Genomic DNA, 14,935 nt, shown 5'->3' on the forward strand with positions numbered 1-14,935 from the left:
GCAAATATGGTCATACATTTGGAAGTGCAGCTCAGTTTCCACCTAATTTTGTGGGCAGTGTGCACATAGACTGTCTTCTCTTGAGAGCCAGGTCTGCCTACGGCAGCCTTTCTCAATAGGAAGGTTATGCTCACTGAGTATGTACATAGTCAAAGCTTTCCTTAATTGTGGGTCAGTCACAGTGGTCAGGTATTCAAATAGCATTCTAGTTTGCTCAGTTTTTTTGTTAATTCTTTCCAATATGTCAAGTAATTATATTTTTGTTTTCTCATGATTTGGTTGGGTCTAATTGTGTTGCTGTCCTGGGGCTCTATGGGGTCTTGCTTAGGGGACTCTTCTCCAGGTTCATCTCTCTGTAGGTGATTTTTTTTGCTTTCCTTTGTTATGGACGGTTTGGGAATCACTTCCTTTTAGGTGGTTGTTGAATTTAACGTCTCTTTTCTGGTTTTTGATCATTAATGGGTATCGGCCTAATTCTGCTCTGCATTATTTGGTGTTATGTTGTACACGGAGTGTATTTTTTCAGAATTCTGCTAGCAGAGTCTCAAATTGGTGTTTGTCGCATTTTGTGAATTCTTGGTGGTGAGCGGACCCAACTCTCTCTCTATCTCTCTCTCGCTCATTGTAAAAGTGAAGTGGGATCTCCTTATCTGGAGGGTGACGTCAGGCCATGTTAATCTTGGCAGGGATCTCAGGCTGCCCAGCTGGCAGAGAAGGAGAACCAAGAGTTTCCCCATTCAGTTCTCACTTTCAATAGGCGGGGGAGCAGTTACCTATTGGTTTAGTGGAAAAGCTGAAAACACAGGGACCCAGGTGTAAATAACAGGCTCACAGGGTTCCTAGGTTTTCAGAGTGGTTGTGGAGAATGTCCACACACACACACCGTTCCCCTCTGCATACTCCAGACAGATCCTGCTGAACACAGTCCAGGCAATTCAGTGATTCTGACATCACTACTCCTCTCTTTATACCACGGGAGGGAGGGAGAGAGGGAGGTTCTTTTTCCTTTTTTCTAGTTTCACTTTTCAAAAGGCTAAACGCCTGCTGACATGTGGAGTGTTGAAGGAATGTCATCAAGGCAGTGGGTAGCTAAAGAACGGCCACTCACACACACACACACACACACACACACACACACACACACACACACACACACACACACACACACACACACACACACACACACACACACACACACACACACACACACACACACACACACACACACACACACACAGACTGGCTGGCTTTCAAAGGAAAGGCAGAGGCAGTAGGAGAGTGGAGAGAGAAACAGGAGGCAGCCCTAACCAAGGTCTTCATCCCTCTGCAGCAGTTGCAGGCAGTACAGAGAGAGTCCTTGTCAGCATCACAGCAATAACGCCAGTGACAAAGCTGCCAGTGTGCGTGTGTTGTGTTCCCTCGCCCTCCACAGGCAGCTGGGCCTTGAATGGAACGGCTATTTGCCACAACGCGATGCCAGCCTCAATCTGCCCACCAACTTGTTACTTTAGTTGCCATATTGATTGGGGACACACACACACACACACTGAATAACATCACAGAGATACACCCAGCTTGTCTGAGTCTCCCTAGTCCCCACCCTGTCTCTCCTTAACCTCACTGACTTAGACACTCACTGCATTCATTGTACTGTACTGTTCCCGCCTCAGAGCAAGACAGTAAATTTACTCGCAGTTAGCTAACTGGGAGAGAAGATGATGAAGGGGTGAAATAATAAAACACACACACACTCACAAGGAGAATCAATCCTGTGCAATCACACGTTGTGGCCAGTGGAGGCTGCTGAGGGGAGGACAGCTCATAATAATGGATCGAATGGAGTCAATGGAATGGTATCAAACACATCAAACACGTGGTTTCTATGTGGTTGATACCACTCCATAGCAACCATTATTATGAGCCATCCTCCTCTCAGCAGCCTCCACTGGTTGTGGCTATTTTTACTTTGAGAGTGTTTGAGTTTATATTCAGCTATCCTTGTGTAAAAGCAGTGTTAATATAAGCTGGTACATAAAATACAAGGCTTAATGTCCTGTCTCTCCCGGTTGCTGCTGTCTATACCCATGCTCGAATTTCCGCTCTCCATCTTCCCATTGTCCATCATATCAATCAATTAACTATAGGCCTAATGGTCATCCACTCAATAGGCAGCAGCAGCAGCCGTAGCAGGAGTCAACCAGGATAAAAGACAGATAACCTTCTGCCTGGCAGAACACACCCCAAGTAGCAGCTCAAAGACTTATACTGTCTCTGTCCCCAATATCCACAGTGGCCCACTACGTAGAATGGATCAATGTACTGGGCATGTGTATTAAGTGGTATGTTGGTATGGACATGGCATGAAGCAAGTGTATGACCGTCTAATGTCAGCTAGCCAGGTGGTATGTATTCCGACATGTACAGACACCCACACCCAAACCCAAGCACACACAAGCACAGACCCAGACACACACAAACACACACACAGAGACCCAGGTACACACAAACACAGACCCAGACACACACACACAGAGACCCTCCCTCACAGCCACATGAAATGGCGACATCTTAAAGACCCTGTTCAGAGGAAGGCCCATATGAAGTTCTGAATAGTACCTGACCAGACAGGATCTTGTATGTTCCCCTATGATCTAACCAATCTGACACGCCACCATGTTGACATGTATACTACTGTAGGGCTATGTGTGGTGGGTGACCCATTTCTGTGGAACCCTGTTATTAACTGTTCCAATAACAGGTTAATTACATGTATGTGGTGCATGTATTTACTCAGTCTGTACAAAGGACACTTCAGAGATTCATTTGGAAATAGAAACCCGATGGGTATACTTTGCTCACCTCATTTAGTCTAATTGATTATGATTTAGATGTTCTCTCTCTCTCTCTCTCTCTCTTCTGCGGCTATTTCTTCTACAGAACAGAAGAAATCAGAACCCTTATGCAGACCCAGAACCACACCATGTGGTTCTAGTCATCTAGAACGTTCATTTCACATGATGAAATAATGCACCATTATGAACCACTACTGTGACGAAGTTCCACAAGTCTAACAATAACAATCAAAGTTTATCACGTTCAATCTCGGCCAGCGGTTTCTGGGCAAAATATACACGGAACAAAAATATAAACGGAACGTTTAAAGTGTTGGTCCTATGATTCATTACCTGAAATGAAAAGATTTTCCATACACACAAAAGGCTTATTTATGAAAAATGTTATGCACAAATATGTTTACATCCCTGTTAGTGGTCATTTCTCCTTTGCCAAGATAATCTATCCACAGGACAGGTGTGGCATATGAAGAAGCTGATGTAACAGCATGATAATTACACAGGTGCACCTTGTGCTGGGGGCAACAAACGACCACTCTAAAATGTGCAGTTTTGTCACACAACACGATGCCACGGATCTTTCAAGTTTTGAGGGAGCGTGCAATTGGCATGCGACGGCAGGAATGTCCACCAGATCTGTTGCCAGATAATTAAATGTTCATTTTAAATGCTCATTAAAAGTTAATTTCATTTCAAGCCACCTCCAAAGTTGTTTTAGAGAATTTGGCAGTACATCCAACCGGCCTCACAAACGCAGACCACGTGTAACGCCAGCCCAGGACCTCCACATCTGGCTTCTTCACCTGTGGGATCATCTGAAACCAGCCACCCGGACAGATGATGAAACTGTGGGTTTGTACAACTAAATAATTTCTGCACAAACTGTCAGAAACCGTCTTCGGGAACCTCATCTGCGCGCTTGTCATCCTCATCAGTATCTTGACCTGACTGCAGTTTGGCATCGTAACTGACTTCAGTAGGCAAATGCTCACTTTTGATGGCTGAATTACGGTTTCAACTGTACCGGGCAGATGGCAGACTAGCATTGTGTGGGCAAGAGGTATGCTGATGTCAAAGTTGTGAACAGAGTCCCCCATGGTTGCGGTGGGGTTATGGTATGAGTAGGCAGGCATAAGCTACAGACAACATACACAATTGCATTTTAATCTATGAAAATTTTAATGCACAAAGATACCGTGACGAGATCCTGAGGCCCATTGTTGTGCCATTCATCCACCGCCATCACCTCATGTTTCAGCATGATAATGCATGGCCCCATGTCACAAGGATATGTACACACTTTCTGGAAGCAGAAAATGTCCCAGTTCTTCCATGGGCTGCATACTCACCAGACATGTCACCCATTGAGCATGTTTGGGATGCTCTGGATTGACACGACAGCGTGTTCCAATTCCTGCCAAAATCCAGCAACTTCGCACAGCCATTGAAGAGGAGTGGAACAACATTCCACAGGCCACAATTAACAGCCTGATCAACTCTATGCAAAGGAGATGTGTCACGCACTGCATGAGGCAAATGGTCACACCAGATACTGACTGGTTTTCTGATCCACACCCCTACCTTTTTTCAGGTATCTGTGACCAACAGATGCATATCTGGATTTCCAGTCATGTGAATTCCATAGATTAGGGCCAAATGGATTTATTTCAATTGACTGATTTCCTTATATGAAATGTAACTTTAAAATTGTTGCATGTTGTGTTTATATTTTTGTTCAGTGTATGAGTCTTACCACAGGGCAATCATTACGCAAATACAGTAAAAATACAATAAACAGAACACATAGGGTTTTTGTGGAATCATAAAAATACACACACACACACACACACACACACACACAAAGAATCTGTTATGGGATAGTATTATAAATACAGTCAGACAGACTGAGAATTGGACAAAAAAGGACCATGAAGGAAATCAAAGAGGACATGAATGGGAGGCTTTGTGTGGTTAGAGAACATACTGTAGAAAGAGGAACTGCTACATTTAGAAAGTGTCACTGCCCACACTAGTTCTTTCTTTGAACCCACATGCTTCACTTCAGGTTTACTGTAATGCGTGGGTGTGAGTCTGGGAAGGAGGAGGGGGGGGGGGTTAACACCAACTCATGTCAAGGAAACTGTGACATTATTCATACACACTCAACAGTCACCAGGAAGAAGGTGTTATGAGGATGTCAACATTATATTGTGTCTGTCTGTACTTGCACCTGTTAGTACTGTCATTGACGAAAAGAAGAGGTAGTGACAAAGATGAGGTCATGTGATCCAGAATATAACACGCACACAAGCACAAGCACCAACACCAACCACTAGGAACAGAGCCAGGAAGCTGATTGCACAGAGTTGATAACAACCATCATGCAGAAAGGCTTAACAGGCGGTCTACTCTGGATTTCGTCAATGTGAAGCAGCCTTATATGATGTAACTCCACATTACTAAAACACACTCACACAAAACACACTGGGCAGCAGTGAGAGCTATGATGTAACTACCATCAGAGGGATCGATCCAAACACAGTAGAGTGAGTAGATGTGATGCATTTAGCTGGCTGAGGGGTTCAGCAGGATGTCCAGCAGTAAACTGTTGGGAAGACAAAGCCTGCCACACAACACACTAACTCACCAAGTTGGCTCCCTCTCTTTCTCTGTATCAAGTTCACTTTGACACACATCGTTTTGACTCGGCGTGAGTTAGGAGTTCGACCGACCAGGGTTTCGAAACCGGTTCTCCGGGAAGCGCCACAAGACTCTGTTTTTAACCCGCTGAACTAAAGCGTAGGCATTAGTTCAATGAGAAACACGTCTTCGGGTATCTGGCAAGGTTACTCATCACAAGAGTGTGTGCGGTTCACCGAACCACCTCTGTTGCATGAGCACATTTTGGTTGAACTGAGCTCCAATAACACACTTTCAGATCCAGTGCTTTCTCCTGGTCCCTTTGCTCTCACAGAGCAGTAATGCCAAACCAATCAGCTCCCATATCAAGATGATGTAATGCAGAAAAAAAGAGAGAGGAGAGAGGACGAGAGAGCAATAGAGACAGAGAGGAAGGGGGTGGGGATAGAAGGAGAGGGACTAGCCATATGTTCTCTTATTTCACCAACAGAGAACCAACACACTGGGGCATTCTGCCAACAAGCCCCTGTCCAGGAATCTATAGCAATTACAGGGGGGGTAAGAGGAGGTAAAGGATAGAGAGAAAGAAGGGAAGGGGTAAGAGGAGAGAGAGAGAACGAGAGAGAGAAGGGGGTAGAGAGAAAAGTGGATAAGAGGAGAGATAGAGGGTAAGATAGAGTAGGGCAGTGATACCGTGGACAGGGAAGCACTGAGGAAAATATTTTTGACGTCTATCAATGAAGCCTGCCACAGATATCGATAAAAGCGGCCCTTATTGGCAGCCACAGCTATGCTTGACACGTTAACATTTTAAGACTTGATAAGACCAATTAATCCATTTTAAAAAACTTTTCCCCACAAAGCTGCAACCAATCCCCACTGTAAGAGGACACAAACAAATAAATAGGTTTGCTATAGCTACTGGCATTGGTAGCTTGACTGTAGGCCCTGTTTTAACACACTGGCAGATAGTCCTCTATCCCAACACGGAGAACACATGACCTTCATCAACTATGAAAACAGTGTGTGTGTGTGTGTGTGTGCTGTTGGTGTCTTGTGAATGAGCCCTACAGCTCTGGCCTTCTGGCCTGACCGGCTGCTCTCTCCACAGGACAAAGGGAGAGCAGAGAGAGCCTGGTCCTGCACCTTACTGCAGGCAAGCTGGACACTGAACGAGAGAGAAAGCAGAGAGAAAAATACCCTCCAGGGTCACACAGAACCAGCCAACCTCTCCACCTAGCTAGGAAGGCAGGCTGGGCAGAGAGAGAGAGGGGATCCCTCCGCCAAACTTCTCTCCACAGGAGAAAGGGAGAACTGAGAAAGAGAGAGCTTCTCCACGTAACTGAGAAGCCAGGTTGGGTTCATACTGGGTCCATACATTCTCCTCCAGGGTTTTAGAACCATCCAACCTTTGACAAGACAAGCTCAGGTCCAAACACAGCACTCCATGGGAGAGGGAGAGCAGAGAGATCTCCATCCACCCCTCCACCTAACTGAGAAACCATTCTGGGTTCATACTGGGTACATACACTCCCCACCAAGCTCACAGTGTGATAACAGAACCATCCAAGCCCTTCACCTTGGTGAGAAGGCAGGCTGGGCAGAGAAAGTGCCCCTCCACCTCACTGTGAAAGCAGGCTGGGTCCATATGCTCCCCACCAGGGTCACACAGTACTATCCAACCCTTGACAGGACTGGGCTACAGGCTACGTACAGGTCGGGCTACAGGCCAAACACAGCACCCAGTCAACATGTGAGCTCATTCCCAAACATAGTGTAAACACATGAACACACACATACACACTAGCCTAGAAATGTTTATGTACACAAATGCGTGGGCGAGCACACACACACACACACACACACACACACACACACACACACACACACACACACACACACACACACACACACACACACACACACACACACGTTTGTGTGCCCTTTCATTCATGAGGATGATATAGAGAAAGAAAGAGAGAGGGGTGTAATTTCCACTCGTGACGTCCTGTAAGCCGGTGCCAACAGGAAGGAAGTATGTTCACTTAGAGCTGTTTCAACATTTTTGCTGTCGCCGTGATGACCCAGGGAAGCCCTCCTGATTAATGGCCAAGACAAGTCCCTTCTCAGATCAGGTCCTCCTCAACCTCACTGTGGCTTCTGTCTGCTTCAATAACTGGCTTATTGGATATGTCTGAGTGTCTATGAATTGACACTTGTTGAAGAGAGTGACGTTGATACAGTAACAATACACTCTTTCTTGATCTCTGTCTTTCTCTCTCACACACACAAACATTGATAGAACTCAGGATTTACTGGTGACTAAGGTCGACAGATGATGATTTTTCAACGCCGATGCCGATGCCGATAGTGATTATTGGAGGACCAAAAAAAGCCGATACAGATTAATCAAACGATTTTTATATATATATTTGTAATAATGACAATTACAACAATACTGAATGAACAATTAACTATTTTATTTTAACTTAATATCCATCAATACATCAATAAAATCAATTTAGTCTCAAATAAATAATGAAACATGCTCAATTTAGTTTAAATAATGCAAAAACAAAGTGTTGGGGAAGAAAGTAAAAGTGCAATATGTGCCATGTAAAAAAGCTAACGTTTAAGTTCCTTGCTCAGAACATGAGAACATATGAAAGCTGGTGGTTCCTTTTAACATGTCTTCAATATTCCCAGGTAAGAAGTTTTAGGTTGTAGTTATTATAGGACTATTTCACTCTATACCATTTGTATTTCATATACCTTTGACTTTTGGATGTTCTAATAGGAACTTTAGTATTGCCAGCCTAATCTAGGGAGTTGATAGGCTTGAAGTCATAAACAGCGCAATGCTTGAAGCATTGCGAAGAGCTGCTGGCAAACACACAAAAGTGCTGTTTGAATGAATGCTTACGAGCCTGCTGCTGCCTACCACTGCTCAGTCAGACTGCTCTATCAAATATCAAATCATAGACTTAATTATAATATAATAACACACAGAAATACAAGCCTTAGGTCATTAATATGGTCAAATCCGGAAACTATAATTTCGAAAACAAAACGTTTATTCTTTCAGTGAAAAACGGAACCGTTCCGTATTTTACCTAACGGATGGCATCCATAAGTCTAAATATTGCTGTTACATTGCTCAACCTTCAATGTTATGTCATAATTATGTACAATTCTGGCAAATTAGTTCGCAAAAAGCCAGGCGACCCAAACTGTATATACCGTGACTCTGCATGCAATGAACGCAAGAGAAGTGACACAATTTCCCTAGTTAATATTGCCTGCTAACATGAATTTCTTTTAACTAAATATGCAGGTTTAAAATAATATACTTTTGTGTACTGATTTTAAGAAATGCATTGATGTTTATGGTTAGGTACATTCGTGCAACGATTGTAATTTTATCGCAAATGCGCTTTTGTTAAATCATCCCCTGTTTGGCGAAGTTGGCTGTCTTTGTTAGGAAGAAATGGTCTTCACACAGTTTGCAATGAGCCAGGCAGCCCAAACTGCTGCATATAGCGTTACCCGGACTCTGTTGCACAGAACGCAAGAGAAGTGACACACTTTCCCTAGATAAAATAAATTAATGTTAGCAGGCAATATTAACTAAATATGTAGGTTTAAAAATATATACTTGTGTATTGATTTTAAGAAAGGCGTTGATGTTATGGTTAGGTACACATTGGTGCAACGACAGTGCTTTTGTCACGAAAGCGCTTGTTAAATCACCCGTTTGGCGAAGTAGGCTGTGATTCAATGATAAATTAACAGGCACCGCATCTATTATATGCAACGCAGGACAAGCTATATAAATTAGTAATATCATCAACCATGTGTAGTTAACAAGTAATTATGTTAAAATTGATAGTTTTTTTATGAGAAAAGTTTAATGCTAGCTTGCACCTAACCGTGGCTCCTTGCTGCACTCGCATAACAGGTAGTCAGCCTGCCACGCAGTCTCCTCGTGGAGTGCAATGTAATCGGCCATAATCGGTGTCCAAAAATGCAGATTACCGATTGTTATGAAAACATTAAATCAGCCCTAATTAATCGGCCATTCCGATTAATCGGTCGACCTCTACTAGTGACTATTCATTTTGCTTCGTTTTGCTTTCAATAGTAATTAAATGTGTGAGTGTGTGAGTGTGTGAGTTGGTTAGGACAGTGGGCAGGAATTTCAAGATACTGTATAATGGAAACAAACAGTTGTTCTAATCAGGTGGCTACTAGAGTAATGAGTGCTGGACACAATGTAGCCTACTGGACCATACAGATCAATGGTGGACTGAACTGACTGCTATTTCCTGTAGATTATTATCAGCATTATGCCATATGCATGGCTATAATCAGTCATCTGGTTCACTGGGTCTCTAGAAGGATGTCTGTTCGTGTACTATTATGTCTAGGACCAAGGATTAGGAGTTTCCAGAGAATGTTTCCTCTTATTCACCTGCTCCCAAGGTCAGCATTATGACTGACACCACACACACCCCCACTAGTGACGGACACCTGAGGGATGAGGAAACTGACAGGGCATCCAGAAGCAAGTGTAGGATGAATATCAATGTTGTCCTCACCAGGCTGAACTAATCTTGGCTGAACAGAGACACCTTTGACACACACACACACGTGCAAAACACACACACACACACATACATACATACGTACATACATACACACATATACACACACACACTTTCAGGACCGCACTTTGGAGCCTCTTCGTTCCTTCTTAAATGTTTACCATACCACCACTATATGTGTTTTGGCTCAAGCTGGAATGACTCGTGAGACTGTGTTGCTTCTCAAAGTGTGCTCATGTTCAGTATCAAGAACAAACTGCATTCCATTTTGGTCCTAATGGCAAACATGGTAAGTGCCTTTTGGGCTCTGTGCCAATCAGTGTCACAGTCACAGCATTATGCTCTTGCTTTGGCTAAATACTATAGTGGAAAGTAGGAAGTGGAAAGTGAAACTGTGGTTATTCAAGTTTTATATAAAAGGTATTTTACCTGTGCAAATGTTCATATTGTTATTGTTCTGCATTGATCCCTTAGGTTTTTAGGTTATTCTGTACAGGTGTTATTCCTCAATTGCATCTAACGTAAACTCGTACATCGCCTTAGTCCGTATAATTGCCCTTATTTTAGCGCCCCCCAAAAATAATACTTCCAGATCAACTGTAATGTCAATACCATTGTAAAGCACAATTTCTCCCCTTTCCAACATAATCAATTACATGGCCTAAACGCTGCCCGTTGCTGCATGATTCTAGAAGGCAATGAGCCCCGTCTTATCTTTTTAAAAATGGCAGTGGGGAAGCTAATGCGTGATAGTGAGGAGAGATGTTGTGTGGGAAAATTGCTTTTTTTCACTCGATCTGTCCAACTTATCACCTCTAAAATGTCAATAAAACACTATAAAGAGTTTATATAATGTGTCATTACATACCTATTTGAAGGTTTGTGTCGAATTTGAATCGGGTATTTAGGGCGGTGCTAAAGTGATCTTAGAAGTAAACAGCGGCTTTGAGAATGATGATCGCATGCAGTGAAGATGCAAAAAATTACTCGGTATCCCCCCCTTACCCCCGTCACTGTCCATTTCTTGTTTTTAAAGGATGATAGAAGTGCTACACCTGGTGGAGAGATATTGTAAGACAGAAATAGTTGCTTTATGTGTGCTGTACGTTACAACATGACATGTCAAGATGTAACGGAGGGTCAGTTTTTTCAACTTTTCTCCAGTACTATACAGCCATTACCATGACGATCAACGCTTGAATAGAAACCTAGTTCACACCCCTGATTTTGATGTCAACACAGTCACTACAGTCCCATTAGTTTTCTTTGTAGCCTCGTTTGAATGTTGCGGTTGCGCACATTTGTACGGAATGGGGTGAGTTTACGTTAGTGTGATTGTCCTGATGTCCTTGGTCTCTCCTCTCCCCAGTCACCGGCACAGCTGAGAGAGGGGCATTTCTATTCTACCACACAAATAGAATCTGGGACAAATGTCTACTAGTGTTGTTAGAGGCTAGTTGAATACGAGGTCACAAAATATGAATCAGTCACAGCCTCCCTCAGTAGCAGCTTAGTGATCATCATCATCATCAATAACTGGGTTGGAGTGGAGGTCTATGCAACAGCATACAATCAACACTTACCATTAGAATCTCACATGATCTCTCTCACACACACACACACACACACACACACACACACACACACACACACACACACACACACACACACACACACACACACACACACACACCTATTCCTGCTGTTATATGTCTAAGAGTAAGGAAGAGGGACGCCTTGGAGAAAATAAATCATAATGTTGCCACTGGGCTCTCCATGAAGCCACAGGGGAAATTCCCTCTATGAAGTCACACACACACACACACAGTCAGAAGAATGCCAAACATCCCACCTTTCCACAGCAAGGGAGTGAGACTGTGTGCCCTCTCTCTCCTCCCTCCGCATGCCAAACTGACACCCAATAACCCTGCACAGCATTAGGTGCCATGGGATGTCAGGACTGATCAGTTTGGGGGCACCAGATTCCTGGCCCTAAATCGTCTACTTTAAATACTGTAGCAGTTAAATACCAGCAACAGCTAAACCAACTAAATAAAATCAAGCTTTATTTATACAGCACATTTTAGACATAGAATGCAACACAATGTACTTTGCATGAAAACATTTACTACACAACATAAGAGGATAAAAAAAACTATAAAAACTGAACAAGTAAAAACTGGTCAAAAAGCTTCAATGCTCTGCTACATGTCGAAAATGCCAAAACAAAAAAAGCTTTGATGAAGAAAACAAGGTTTTGGTGTTGAGTTTGAATCCTTGGGAACCATTTATTGTCCAAGGCCTATTATTTTGGAAATCATATCTGCATCAATAAAATACACTATGATATGGAACACATATGTATTGTTCTCTCTTTAAATTCAAAGCAGCAAAAAACATTTCTGAAGTGTCTAAAATCGACATTTCAACAGTTTGGCCTGAAATGCCCTCTGTCTTTACGACAGTCCATCGTCTTGATTACACGCAAGATGATAGTTAATACTATAGGGGCGCGTGGTATTGGAAATCGAAGCACTCTTGAGTTGTTGATGGACTCCAACTGTCACATGGGTAATACTTCTTATAATGCACAGATACATCGCGGGCCAATATGTATCCGTATTTCACCAAGAAAGGGGTGCTTGCAACAAACAGAAGGCTATGTGCGTGCTAGAGAATGGAGAAAGCGTCACCGGGGCGCATGGATGGACGCAGCAGTGTCGTCCACAACAGTGCCACTGACTGCGGTGCGGCAGCGTTACGCCATCGTTCATTCCAAGAAACCTACGCGGCTGGAGTCTAATATAGGCGATCTAATTCTTACCATTGTCATTTTCTGACAATTGACTTGGCCAATAGAGTAAAATTTGATGAATAGGGTCCGGATCTGTGCAGACAGACAGGCACAATGGATAGATATTGACTACTGACATTGCATGCTTCAGAATATCCGCAGTGAGATAATATTAAACCCAAACGAGCCGCAATCTGAGCCGAGCAATTGTGATTATGTATACTAATATTTATTGTTAACGATATGATTTCTTGTGCGGCTGACATTCCCGCGGACTGTACGGGATGTTCTCTCTGCCGTCGTCAGTCACATTGAATTCTAGCAGGTTAGAATTCCATGCACAGAATAAGTCAATTCATAGGGCATGCTCTGCAGAATGACCACTACATTTCTGGCTATTCTAAAATGGTTATGAAATAGGCCTACGTTATTTGACCTCCATTTTATGTTGTAAATTCATTTCCCTATTCTCGCTTTCGGAGATTGGAGGAGAAAATGAAGCATGGCATCCCTGTCCTGTGGATGCTGGTGTGGGATTGAGGGCTCTTGCATTCCTGAGAGAGCGACTCACATTAGTGAGATGCACATTGGCAACATCATGACATAATCGAATGACAAATTATTCGAAAAAGCAAATGGCATAATATTTGACCAAGATGTCTTTGTAAGACAAACACAACTAGAGGATATTCTTATTCATACATAATTATTTCCGTTATTTTATTGATGAGTCAATAGCCTAGGCTACTGTAAAATAATGGCTGATAAAAAGATAAAAACACATGGTCGTTCCGTTTCCTATCTGCATAATGTTGCCTGGCGACTGTGTGGTTGGCAAGCTGAAACACTGGTTTCGCTCTTCTTTTACTCTATTACACTATTACCTATTACACTTGAACAATGACAAACCAATCATTGGAATGGACCCAATACTGTACCAAACAGAGGCAGTAGGTATAAACTAGTAGCTACACATGCACACAACACGCAATCCACGAGCATCACAAGGCATTCTGCTTCATACACAAAAACATAACACATTTCTCATAGTTCGCTGTTTTGTTGGATAGAAGGTGTTATGCACGCGACCTGCAACGCGCGAGAACGCACAATAACCTATCATCATCTCCTGTGAAAAACAGTTACCGTAGCTAGCGAGCTCTTGAAGGTTTCAAACAATGATACAATGTATCCAGCATTACTGTACCTGCAGAGCCGCTGGTGGTGAACTTCACTTCGTTGCAGTGCAGTTGCCGTGTCTCCTCCACAGATCACCTCCTTGCTTATCAGCCAGGGGCATACCGGCATGCAAAATTATGGTAATAAAGCCAGATGCTAAAATGTAAATTTGCTACCTGTCAATATAGCTGCACCGTTTGAGCCATGTAGGCTATTCGGAAACAGAGCAGACTTTCTCAGAATCTAGCCTACCCTGTAAACGGACTGCCCCAGGTTGAGAAGTGTTATGTTTCTTGACGCTGGCGGGATAGGGATGGATGGTCCCCTCTTCTCTCCTCATTGTCCCTTTTCAAACTGATGCTGCGATTTCACACAGCAGCGTGCGCCAATGTCCCACACACACAGCTGGTCCTCGCGAAAAACGTGCTGCTTCGATCCACGCAGTTCCAGCGCACCGCACTAGCACTCACGAGACCAGAGACATACTCCGCCCACTTTAACAACTTGCAGTGCTGGCAGTGGCATACTGTAGTCACTACAGTGGAGAAACAGGCCTATCTATGCCTTTTGTTTCTCAGTAAAGGCTCTCTGGTATGGTATTAGCCTTCAATGTAGTTTTAAGTAGGCCTATGATATTATATATTTCATATAATCTCAGTTTGAACAAATCCTGGTGAGGGACTGAGACAATGGATAATAGCAGGCCTACACTGTAGTGGTTGCCATGAATTTGACAGGCAGCTTAGTGGCAAGTACAATTCTGTATTTCATATTACAGTATTGCTACTATAATATACATACAGTCTCAACGCAAGTACTGTGTAATGACAGTACAATATTGTAAAATGGACTATTATTCTATTAAA

General features: G+C 43.1%; 1 protein-coding gene across 1 annotated transcript in view; it reads right to left on the bottom strand.

The window, feature by feature from the left end:
* LOC112229644 (transcription factor HIVEP3-like) overlaps positions 1–14,524 on the bottom strand; it is a 42,225-nt gene extending 27,701 nt beyond the window's left edge. The window contains exon 1 of the mRNA XM_024395586.2: positions 14,098–14,524. The gene's annotated coding sequence lies outside the window, so the exon portion shown is untranslated. The remainder of the gene's footprint in view (positions 1–14,097) is intronic.
* Positions 14,525–14,935: the final 411 nt, after the last annotated feature.

The sequence above is a fragment of the Oncorhynchus tshawytscha genome, linkage group LG31 (assembly GCF_018296145.1).
Source record: "Oncorhynchus tshawytscha isolate Ot180627B linkage group LG31, Otsh_v2.0, whole genome shotgun sequence".
NCBI lineage: Eukaryota > Metazoa > Chordata > Actinopteri > Salmoniformes > Salmonidae > Oncorhynchus > Oncorhynchus tshawytscha.